Below are 11,594 nucleotides of genomic sequence, written 5' to 3' on the forward strand. Positions count from 1 at the left end.
TCATTCTCTAAACTCAATTACTTCTCACTCCAAACCTACATAAAAAATGCGTTCTCACCTTGTCACTGGACAAAGTAGGACATTTGGATCCAAAGTCGAATAACCATGGAAAGTACTCTCTTCTTCATTGAAATCAATTCCCCTTCGATCGAGGGATGTACAGGACAGATGCCTAGTGGACGAAGGTATCTGTTGGCCTTATAAGAATAACTTTATTTGTCTCAATGTCAGCGGTTATAATTGATGAATGATAATTTGAAGCCAACATGGAGTCCCAGTCCTATCACCAAATTCTTCAAAATAACTCTTTAAGTATCTCACGTCTTTCTTTTCTGTTCCTTTTCTTCAGTTGAGCCTTCTTCTGCATGAATTCACTGTCAAAGTGGGAACTGCTTGCATCTTCCCTGTAGGAAGCTCACTCGGATGGAATTGGTGTAAACGCCAAAGGTTACTGAGAAGAAATCTGTGTTATAGGTCGACTTTTGCATGTGTTCGCCATGGGCCGGAAAGACGGGACGTGCCAGCCGGAGAACTTGGTGTATCAATATTGGATTCAGAAAAGTTCAAAGAGATGTTGTGGTGGTGGTCCAAAGCCACACGTAAGGGTGCGGCGACCAGGAACCAACTTATTCACAAACACAGCTGGCCCTAATTGGCTCATTGAGGAAATGTGCAAGTGGAATAAGTCTCAGATTCACTCAGTCGATGAGTGGGCTTGGCTGTGTTAGGAACCTCACTGTCTATCCATGTGGGGTGCCATCTTCAGACTGAAGGTTGACATCCATTGGCCAAGCCCTCTGGGAAGAGATCTAGGCTACCCCAGAGGCCATTCTTGGTTCCAATTGCAAGAATGGGAGAGGTTGTATTCAATTTAAGCTTTCTCTTCGGTTACGAAGGCTAAAACTATATATTATGAAATATTATGCATACTTTGTACATTAGTCTCTATGTTGCTTTGGGTTGGGTAAACCAAAATGAATTTATGTCGCTTATATGGTATGGAAGAGACATTTCTTCATTCATTTTGGGTTTGTCAAGCCTCGCAAGGGCGATGGAACTTAAGTTGAAGAGAACTTTTGATAAGCATAATGTTAGAAATACGAAGGAGGCTTTAGAATTGTTTCCATCAATGAAATCTGTTTTAAAACTGTAAACTTGCACACTATGTATAGTGAAAATCGATGTGGTTCCAGAGGAATGGTCATTAAGTAATATTTTTAGATTTTGTATGATAGGAACAGTCCCTCTCTTTTATAGTAGTTTGTTTGATTTTATATCATAATGCCTGGATACTGATTGCTAACAAAATCATTTGAATTTTAGTAGGCAATGCAAGTTTCAAACACAAACGCGACGTGAAGTGGATAGAATGGGTGAATGTTTGTAGAAGTATCAGCATTCTCTTTATACTGTATATATTTCTTTAGTCTTTTTCCAGCATGCGGCAATAAAGGTGACAGTCTCTCCTGCTGCAAAAAGTAATAAGAGAGGTGTGGGTTGTTGGGAAGAGCTGTGCGCCGTACAGTGCCTGGAGCCCTAAACGCAAAGACACAGTCGTGCTCACCAGAGGCGCCCGGCGGAAGGGTAATATTCACGAGACAGACTGAGATTATTAACTTTTTCCTTCAGCATGCAGCATAGAAAGCTTGCTGGGAAAGATCTAAGTATATGGAAAAACAAGCATTGGAAAAGCCAATAGGTCTAGCTTTTGGAACCTGTTACTTTGCCTATGGCTTCTGGAGGTGCTCTACAGCATCAGCTCCTGTGCAGCATGGCCAAAATAAACAAATAAAAAAGGCACAGTGACGCGGCCAGCCACAACATTTATCACCACCTCACCATACATGCACGCCTACAAATTGAAGGGGGCACACATTTGTATATTTACCGATAAGAGATGGATTGGTAAATATGAAAATCAGAAATTAAAGAAGTGTGACAATGCTTATTAAAGGAAACATAGACCAGCAGCAATTTGCTGCTTGGCCCTCCCCAAAAAATTATATATATATATATTGTAATTGTCATAATGGGAGTTAAATTTATGCTCGTATGTCATATGTGATCAATTTTAGATCGATAAATGTGTTTTCATATGAAGGATATAGTCACATAGTATGTCGTTTGTTTCTATGGTCACATGACCAACTTAGAAGCTGGATGGAGGCGGTTTGTTAGCATTATAAAATCCAAAAAAATGCATTCAGTCTTTGCATGTGAACAAGGGCTTGCTTAGCCCGAAACGCGTCTTGCTTGACCAACTGAACTGAAATAAAATACCTGAAAACCGATCTGGTGGTCCGTCTCCTGCTTCGCCGGTCCGAATGGGTTGGAAGTTGCGCTGTGGAGTTTTTTTCGAACATATATATATATATATATATATATATATATATATATATATATATATATATATATATATATATATAGAGAGAGAGAGAGAGAGAGAGAGAGAGAGAGAGAGAGAGAGAGAGAGAGAGAGAGAGAGAGAGAGTATGCAGTACATGAGGAAGAAGCAAAACAGAGGGCAAGGAGAAGCACACGAGGGAGACAGCAAAAGAGAGCATGGGGGAATGAAGCATATGGGCAAGAAAAAACAACATGTGGTGCACAAGAGGTTGAACAACACAGGTGAGAGAGAGAGCAACACAAAGTGTGGGGAGGAGGAGAGAAGCACACGAGTGAGACAGTTGGAAAATACATGCACTCTCATGGAGGGCTTAGCAAAAAGAAAAATGTTTCCTAAAAGTGAGCAGTGGAAGTAAAAAGGCTATGCTCCAGGGGAGGTACATGTACAAGATGGACAAGGCAAACCATTGAGTAAGAAGCATGCAAATAAGAGTGACACTAAAGCCAACCAATGGTAGGCAATTGGTTGACTTTCAGTATCTCAGTTCTCAGACTTAAACCACAGCCACACCCTCGCTATGTGGTAAACAGACCTAAAAAGCTCAAATGGAACCTCAGAAGACCTGGTCTGATATTTGGATGTGGCCATGTGTCCTCAATGGGGCCTCTTGGGGCTGCCACAGTTAGTTTGATCTGAAAATTGAAGGAACATTGCATCCTGAAAAGAAAGGAATTTGGGAAGTTTCATAGTTTACCTGGACTGGGATCTGGAGGAGTGACAGTTCTTATGGAGAAGTATGTTGTAGGAAGGTCAAGTTTTAATTCAAAGGAAGAGAGGGAACTTGCATGACATCTCTCTAGGGTTGTGCCACTGCGCCTTATCATGGGGGGCAAGCGGAGAAAGGTCTACTTGAGAGAGCCAACGCATGGATGGTTCTCTCTAGGCATGGGGACAGAGCCCTCGGAGATTTGGGCACTGGAGGATATAGCTCAAAGCTAGGTCAATGCAACTAGCTTTGATGTTCTAGGGGGCGACCCTGAGCCCCAGATCATATTCAGTGAGCAGAGATGAACAAAGAGGAATTGAAGGGGAACCCCGACTTGTCAACTTCTATGTAGTAGTAAGTTCAATAACTGCGGCCGGTCACCACTCACAGGACGGAGACGGAGATGGAGCACAGGTGGGACCGCGCTTCATAGTCAAGGGGGTGGGCACTGATTGATCCAGGCTGTGCCTCAGTGACTGCAACCACTCGATGGGAGGAAAAGGTTAAGACTTGCATAGTGGCTCGCATATCACCACTATTTCCTCATTGCTTGTTAAGCACAGGCTAGATTAGGGTTAGCACTTATACAGCCCAGTGTTCACCCTGAGGGGTATTTTAGTGCTAAGGTCAACAAGTAGTCCAATCAGGCTCCTATAGACCTTCTATCACACACAGGGGTTCTGAGGTTGCCTCCCCAGCCAATAAGTCTACCACAATCAAAAAACCCTTGGGTCTGTAAATATTACTGTCACAAATAAGGACCTAACTAGGATGAAGTATCCCTTTAACCCCTTGGCTGCGGCGGTAATTCCGTTGCGGCGCTAGGGGGGAGGGAAGGCCACGCGGCACCTCCATGCTCGTGACGCAACCACTCCGTCACCAGCCACGGTGGCGCTGTGCTTTTGACGGAGTGGTTCCGTCACGGTCCCGCCCGCTCAATAGAACGCACCGCGCAGGTGCGAAATAGTTGCCGCGGAGGCGCGGTGGCGGGGCCGTGATGGAACCATTCCGTCACCAGCACAGCACCACCGTGGCTGGTGATGGAGTGGTTGCGTCACGAGCATGCAAGGGGTTAAAAGGATGATTCCCCTCACCCAGGTGACATGCTTCATCATTGGGAATCTCCTCGTACCGTCATACCTCGTCACGAGGTCGGGCTACAACCCCCTCACTGAGAAGAGGAGCTCAGGGATGTTTTGTTGTAAGGGGATGTACATTAAATACCACAATGATGAGCTCAGGGCGATGAGGGAAGCAGGGTAAGTGCATTAAAACTAGCTACAGGGTATGTGGTTACCTTCATTCATGCGACCCTGGCCCAGAATTAAAAACAGGGTTGCTGCGGGTTAAAAATATACCCGTTTTTAGTGTCAGTATGTGGTCTTCATTTGTAACCGTGATCTTTACAGACCCAAGGGTTCCTATAGACCATATCCAGGTCAGGGTGTTAAGATAGACAAGCAGAAGGAAACAGTCTGGTTTTTACGTTTTTTCTGAAATTACGTGGATCACCTTCCTGCCGGAGGTAGAAAGGCAGAGTATTCCACTTGATGGCTGCAGAGGGAGAGGAAACACGTCCACCATAGGTTGTGAAATGATATTTAGGGATTTTAAGAATAAATGTACTCATAGATCTGCAAAGCTGGTTAGGATTCTACAAGCTGAAACAACTGCACAGTGTTGAAAGGCTGGTGGTGTCACTTGCTCTTGGGAAAAGGCAGTGAGCTTGGAATGTGCCCCTCTTCTTCAGAGAGAGCCACTGCAGACTGACCAACACAGGGAAAGGTGGTGTCTCAGTGTCAGACCCAACCCTTCTCTGCAGCGTTGTGGTGAATTAACTGCAGCTTCTAGATTGAATAGTCAGGGGGGTCCAGATACATGGGGTGCAGTGATCCAGACAGGTAGGAATGAATGCATTGAGGAGTAACACCTCAAGGGAGAAGGAGAACAGAAACATAGCACTTTTACAGGCACGTGCATCAATGTTGGCTTTTGCGATTTCTTAATTGCGATTTTTAAGGAATCGCAATTAAGGAATCGCAAAAGCCTATGCATGTAGAAATCGCTTAAAAAATAGCGATTTCTAAACATTCCTTCATTGCGACCCGCAAATTGCGCCTCGTAAATTGCGACTCGCAGTTAAGGAATACCTCCCCATTCATTCCTATGGGCCTAGAGGCCCATAGGAATGAATGGGAAGACATTCTCAATTAGAGAATCACAAATTGAGAATGCAATTTCAAGGGTGCCAGGGTGTCAAAAGGACACCCTGTTGCACCCCTAAAATCTGTATAGGAGTACATCTTGCACACACAGATGCCCCACGGGCATGTGTGTGAGTAAAATGGAACTTTGACAAATGCACTTTAGTGCATTTTTCAAAGTTTTTGCAAATTACCATGAAGTTCAACTTGCTGCCATTTTAAGGGGATCTCGGAGGGAGGAGCAGCCGGGAGTTGGGAGGCGGGAGGCAGCGGTTGGCGAATGGGTGCAGGGGGGCGGGGCCGCAGGGGCAGCAGCGGTGGGAACAGCGAGCAGTGGGCAGGGGGGGCGAGGGAAAACGGCGAGGAAAAACGGTGCCCAGGAATGGGCAGCGGAACCAAGGGTGCAGGGCACAAGCACTGGAGGAGCTGCAGCGAGGGGGGGGGGAGCGACCTACCTGGTAAGGTCAAGGGTCGCTCTCCTCACCACTCGCTGCCGCTGGTTAAAGGGGATCTGCGAGGGAGGAGCAACTGGGAGGTGGGAGGCGGGAGGCAGGGGTTGGCAAATGGGCACGGGGGCGGGGCCTCTGGGGCAGCAGCGGCGGGAACAGCAAGCAGTGGGCGGGGGGGCAAGGAAAAATGGCGAGGAAAAATGGCGTCCAGTAATGGGCAGCGGAACCAAAGGGTGCAGGGCACAAGCACTGTAGGAGCTGCAGCGGGGGGGGGGAGTGACCTACCTGGTAAGGTCAAGGGTCGCTCCCCCCCCCCCGTCGGCGGTCCTGCATTTTCTATAACAACATAGGGGCCGATTCCGATGTTGGACGGACTCAGGTCCGTCTGACATCGGTCAGGAGCCGTAACCGACCGACCTGCTGTGGTCAGTTATGGCCCTGCTAGTACGATGCGACCGGGTTCGGTCGCACTCGTATACCTCACAATGCAAGCATGCATTCCGACCGTAAAGCATGCTTGCAATGTGAAATGCAGGGGTGCAGTTCATCCCTGTACCCTGTGGCTGGCACCCCAAGGTGCCTGCCACCGGGTGCAGGGATCAACAAAGGGGCACCATAGGTGCCCCCAGGCCGCCATTCGGCGGCCTCGCAGCCATGGGGGCCCTGCTGGGGGCCCCCAGAGACAGTTTCCGACTGCCTTTTCGTGCCGGACACACCGGTAGGAAAAGGCAGTGAAAAACTTCCATCGTACTCCCTCTGTCGTAAAGAGGTGACCGGGGGAGTACTGGAGTATTTCTGGATGGCAGACGGGCTCTCCGAGCCCGTCGTAGGCCATGCGAAAATCCGAGTCAGATTCCTTTCCGACCGAGCCCATCGGAATGGCTCGGTCGGAAAGGAATACGTCCGACACATACCGATTCGGTCGGTAGGGCTCGGAACATGGTTCGGAGCCCTTCGACTCGAATAGGAATCGGCCCCATAGTGTTACAATCCTAAAAACCATACTGGTTACCTTCCATTTATATAAATACAAAATCAACAGTCCAGGTGTAACTGTTCTTTTGTAGGAGTGAATATTTTATGGACTTCTGTTTTACTGAATGCATGAAATATTTTGAGTGCTGTGCTGACCCACCTTATGCTGATAGTAATTATTGATTGGCTAAATGGCCAGGGTTGGAAATAGTGTTCATGATGACATGCAGCAAGGGGGCACCTTAGTTGCTGCAAACTTCTAACCTGATCCTTAGTCAGTTTTCTATTTCTGTGATTGTAGTGAACAATGTGATTAAAGAGACTATAGCAGTGAGCTGAGCAGGATTGTCAGTGAAGAGGAAGACAGGTAGTGAAATCAGAAAAAATAAGTGATCGATTTATCTAAACTGTCATGTGACCTGAAAAGCAACTTTAATGGGGCTGAACAAGGGTAGCTCCAAGGTGGCCATCAAGGCAAACAGTACCAGGACAGACAGGAAAATCACAAGCTGGGCTGCATGGCAAACCACATCAGCCCAGACAGGAAAATGGTTTTGCTAGCAAATTTAACAATATATTTTTTAACACATTTTATTGAATGTTGTATATAAAGTAGGGGTGATACTCAAGTCAATAACTCGTGGTTGATGCATTTTATTACATAAGTATATGTTTTATTTATTTACAGGTTTGCGCCAAAGTGGTATCAGGTTCATCAGAGGATGCCACGTCTCCTTTCCTTAGACAGTGGCATTTCAGGGTTTGGTCTCCATGTACGTTGTTACGAGGAGTTGATTCTAATTTGTGCCCCCATAGCCAGGTTTTCATTGGTCACCTCAAATTCTTTTTATGCTCCCCAGATTCTTCCAAATTTTGGGGGGCATTATTTTACTATATATATAACTTCCTCCGCCAACATGCACCAATCCATGCTGTTATCCCATAAGTCTAGGGAAAGCGCTCTACCGCTTACCACCGTTTTGTGATGCCCCTTCTAGCCATTTTTGGAGCTAAGTCACAGGACAATCAGTTGTACTTTGATGACTCCAACCGCATTGCAGAATGTTTGCATCCATGTTTATATTAGTGGACATTCCCATAAAAAGTGGACAAATGTTCCCTCTTGATTACACCCTCGGTGCCACCTATAGCCATCCCAAACACCAGTAGCTGTTCCCTAGCGTAGTATGTTCGATGCAGAATCTTTAGGTGTACAAAGCGGAAGCCCATTCTTCTTGCTTCCTCACGTGCGTCATGCCTCTTCTCACTCTTCCACCTCTAGTGTACCAGTATCTTGCTTCCGTTTCATTTGTGCGTTCTTTGCACTTGTGATAGGAGCTTGTATGTGCAAGGATGTTCTGTATTCCAGAGGACCCATCCTCTTTATACTGTTGGAGGTGAGAAAATGTTGCCAGTGTGTGACTGACCTGGAGATATTCATGATGTTGTGCGTTGGCCAACTCCAACCCTTGCTGCAAAGTTCTCAAATGTCTGAAGACCATCTGGTACGCAGATTCACCACAACCAATTTAGAAATATCTATCAGGTTGCATCTGTTAATCCCATTCAGGTTCCTTCAGCCTTGCAGTAACTCTGAATTCCATAGGGCAATTCTAAAGTGAACATTCTGGCCCAACTTATACTGCGATAAGCCACGTACCAGACTTTAATCAATGTCCTAGTATGATCTGGTCTTGTCTTTGGTATTTATTTCATATATGGTGTTCCTAGATATTCCCCAGGTGCAGGATCCATAGCTTTCCTGTCGGATCGCACCAATGGTTCTTCCGAGGGACCAAATATCCATGAATCCAAATATTCAGCATTGTTAACTAGGATCACCTGGGAAGCCCAGTAGTATTTCTTGATGTCAAGTTGAGCAACGCCCCGCCATGGGGAATAGGCCATGTTATAACGCATGCAATACATCTCATGCCATTACAACGCAAGTCGTTACAACGACTTGCTGTAGGGGGAGCTGGATGTTGGAATAGTATAAATTACTATTCCAACTCCAGTCTGTGCAACAGTAGGGAAGGAGTTGGATTTTAAATCCAACACCTTCAGCCCCCTACAGCAAGTCGTTGTAATGACCGTGTTGTAATGGCGTGCGATGTATCGCATGCGATGTAAGCGATGTTTCCCCGCCATGACTTCCTCAACATAGTGTTGTCATCGTTTTTCTAGCTTCTGCTCCATCGCATAAGAGGGACCTTGTCAAACTATTCACATTTTGAAATTAAGAGTCAAGAGTCCGGTGACGGGTGCTTTAGAGCACATATAAAAATCTTGGTAGCATTATCACTTAAAGGGGAGAGGACGTTTTCATGGGCGGGTCCCGTTGGATTATGATCAGCCAGGAGGGTCATTAGATTTTTAAGCCACACCTTCTCCTAAGTTAAATATATTCCCAGATAATGGAAACCCCAAGTTGGGGTTGTCATGGACACGCAATCCTGCTGGGAGGGGGGCGTCCAGTCTGTCCGAGGGGATCATGACCGATGCAAACCAATTGATGCAAAGACCTGTATGGAAACTGTTTACATGTCTGATAATTATTTCCAGTATTCTTGTTATTCAGTATTTGACATCAGCCGGGTAGAGCTGGACATCCTCCAAGAGCATGTCTTCCCAGCCAGGATTCCCTCTTAGTCCCATTAGTAGGGCCTCCCTTCTTGCCCAGCTCGCCAGAGGTTCCATGGTCAGGGTGAACAGGAGCGGTGAAAAGGGTTAACCCCAGCGTTAACAATATCATCTCAGACTGGAGATAACTAAAGAACAGCAAAGCAAACAATACTGGTACAGATGGGAGGTGACTCCCATGAGGCTGCCAGCAAGGCAAACATTACTAGGCTAGAAATAGGTACAGTCTATCCAGCAAGACAAACAACATAAAAGAAGAATTGGAATAACTTTAGGTGGAACAGGTAAGCAAACAATACCAGAGAACATTTGAGATAACAATAGGCAGGCCAGAAGATCAAACAATACCAGAGAACACTTGAGATAACAATAGGCAGGTCAGAAGATCAACCAATACCAGAGAACACTTGAGATAACAATAGGCAGGTCAGAAGATCAAACAATACCAAAGAACACTTGAGATAACAATAGGCTGGTCAGAAGATCAAACAATACCAGAGAACACTTGAGATAACAATAGGCAGATCAGAAGATCACACAATACCAGAGAACACTTGAGATAACAATAGGCTGGTCAGAAGATCAAACAATACCAGAGAACACTTGAGATAACAATAGGCAGGTCAGAAGATCAAACAATATCAGAGAACACTTGAGATAGCAATAGGCAGGTCAGAAGATCAAACAATACCAGAGAACACTTGAGATAACAATAGGCAGGCCAGAAGATCAAACAATACCAGAGAACACTTGAGATAACAATAGGCAGGCCAGAAGATCAAACAATACCAGAGAACACTTGAGATAACAATAGGCAGGTCAGAAGATCAAACAATACCAGAGAACACTTGAGATAACAATAGGCAGGTCAGAAGATCAAACAATACCAGAGAACACTTGAGATAGCAATAGGCAGGTCAGAAGATCAAACAATACCAGAGAACACTTGAGATAACAATAGGCAGGTCAGAAGATCAAACAATACCAGAGCACTATGATGAAAACTGCAGGCTAACCAGCCAAGCAAATGATACTGGATTTGACTGGGAACAAGTACACACTGGCCAGCTAAATGGATAATGCTAAACATGAGTAGGTATAATTACATGTTGGCCAGCAAAGTAAAAAATACCAGACTTTGGACAATTACTGACTGGCCAGCCAAACGTCCAAGACTAGATCAGGCAGGGGATAAGCAAGCACTGACCAGCCAAGCAAATAATACTAAACCTGACTGGATATAATTACATGTTTACCAGTCAAGCAAAAAATACCAGACCAGCCTTGGGTTGATTACAGGCTGACCAGCCAAGCAAACAGTACAAGGACAAATGGGCAGGCTAGTTGAGCAAACAATACCAGACCACACGGAGGATAACTATAGGCTTGGATCTCTGATGCTGATTTGTGTTGTCATGGGAAAACATGGACCACGCGTCTCCCCATGATAAGCGCTTAACTCGTGGATTACGGTCCAAAGCACTAACCTCATAGTGGTGAAAGGCTGCTGCCTTCACCAGGAGTTAAGCTGCACGAGCGCAGTGGTGGTAGCATACCATGTAGTGATCAGTAGTAGTGAACAGGTTCTTTTTACCCTGTGTCACTGGAGTGAGGCTGACAGGCTTACTCACCTTTTTTAGAGTTCCACTCATGTGTGCTTAACTCACCCTTTACCTACAAAAGGTTGATGTGTAGTGATGTGCAGTGCGTGCTTGTTATGCATGTGCTGGGTGTATGTGTGTCTGTGAATGGTACAGTACAGTGATGATGCAGTGCTGTGCATATATGTTATATGAATGTGCTGGGTGTATGTGTGCATATAAATGGGTCAATACATGAAGGATGTTGTGCTGTGCAGTGCGTGTAATTTATATACATGTGCTGGGTGTATGTGTGCATATAAATGGGTCAATACATGAAGGATGTTGTGCTGTGCAGTGCGTGTAATTTATATACATGTGCTGGGTGTATGTGTGCATATAAATGGGTCAATACATGAAGGATGTTGTGCTGTGCAGTGCGTGTAATTTATATACATGTGCTGGGTGTATGTGTGCATATAAATGGGTCAATACATGAAGGATGTTGTGCTGTGCAGTGCGTGTAATTTATATACATGTGCTGGGTGTATGTGTGCATATAAATGGGTCAATACATGAAGGATGTTGTGCTGTGCAGTGCGTGTAATTTATATACATGTGCTGGGTGTA

The sequence above is a fragment of the Lissotriton helveticus genome, chromosome 10 (genome assembly GCF_964261635.1).
Source record: "Lissotriton helveticus chromosome 10, aLisHel1.1, whole genome shotgun sequence".
NCBI lineage: Eukaryota > Metazoa > Chordata > Amphibia > Caudata > Salamandridae > Lissotriton > Lissotriton helveticus.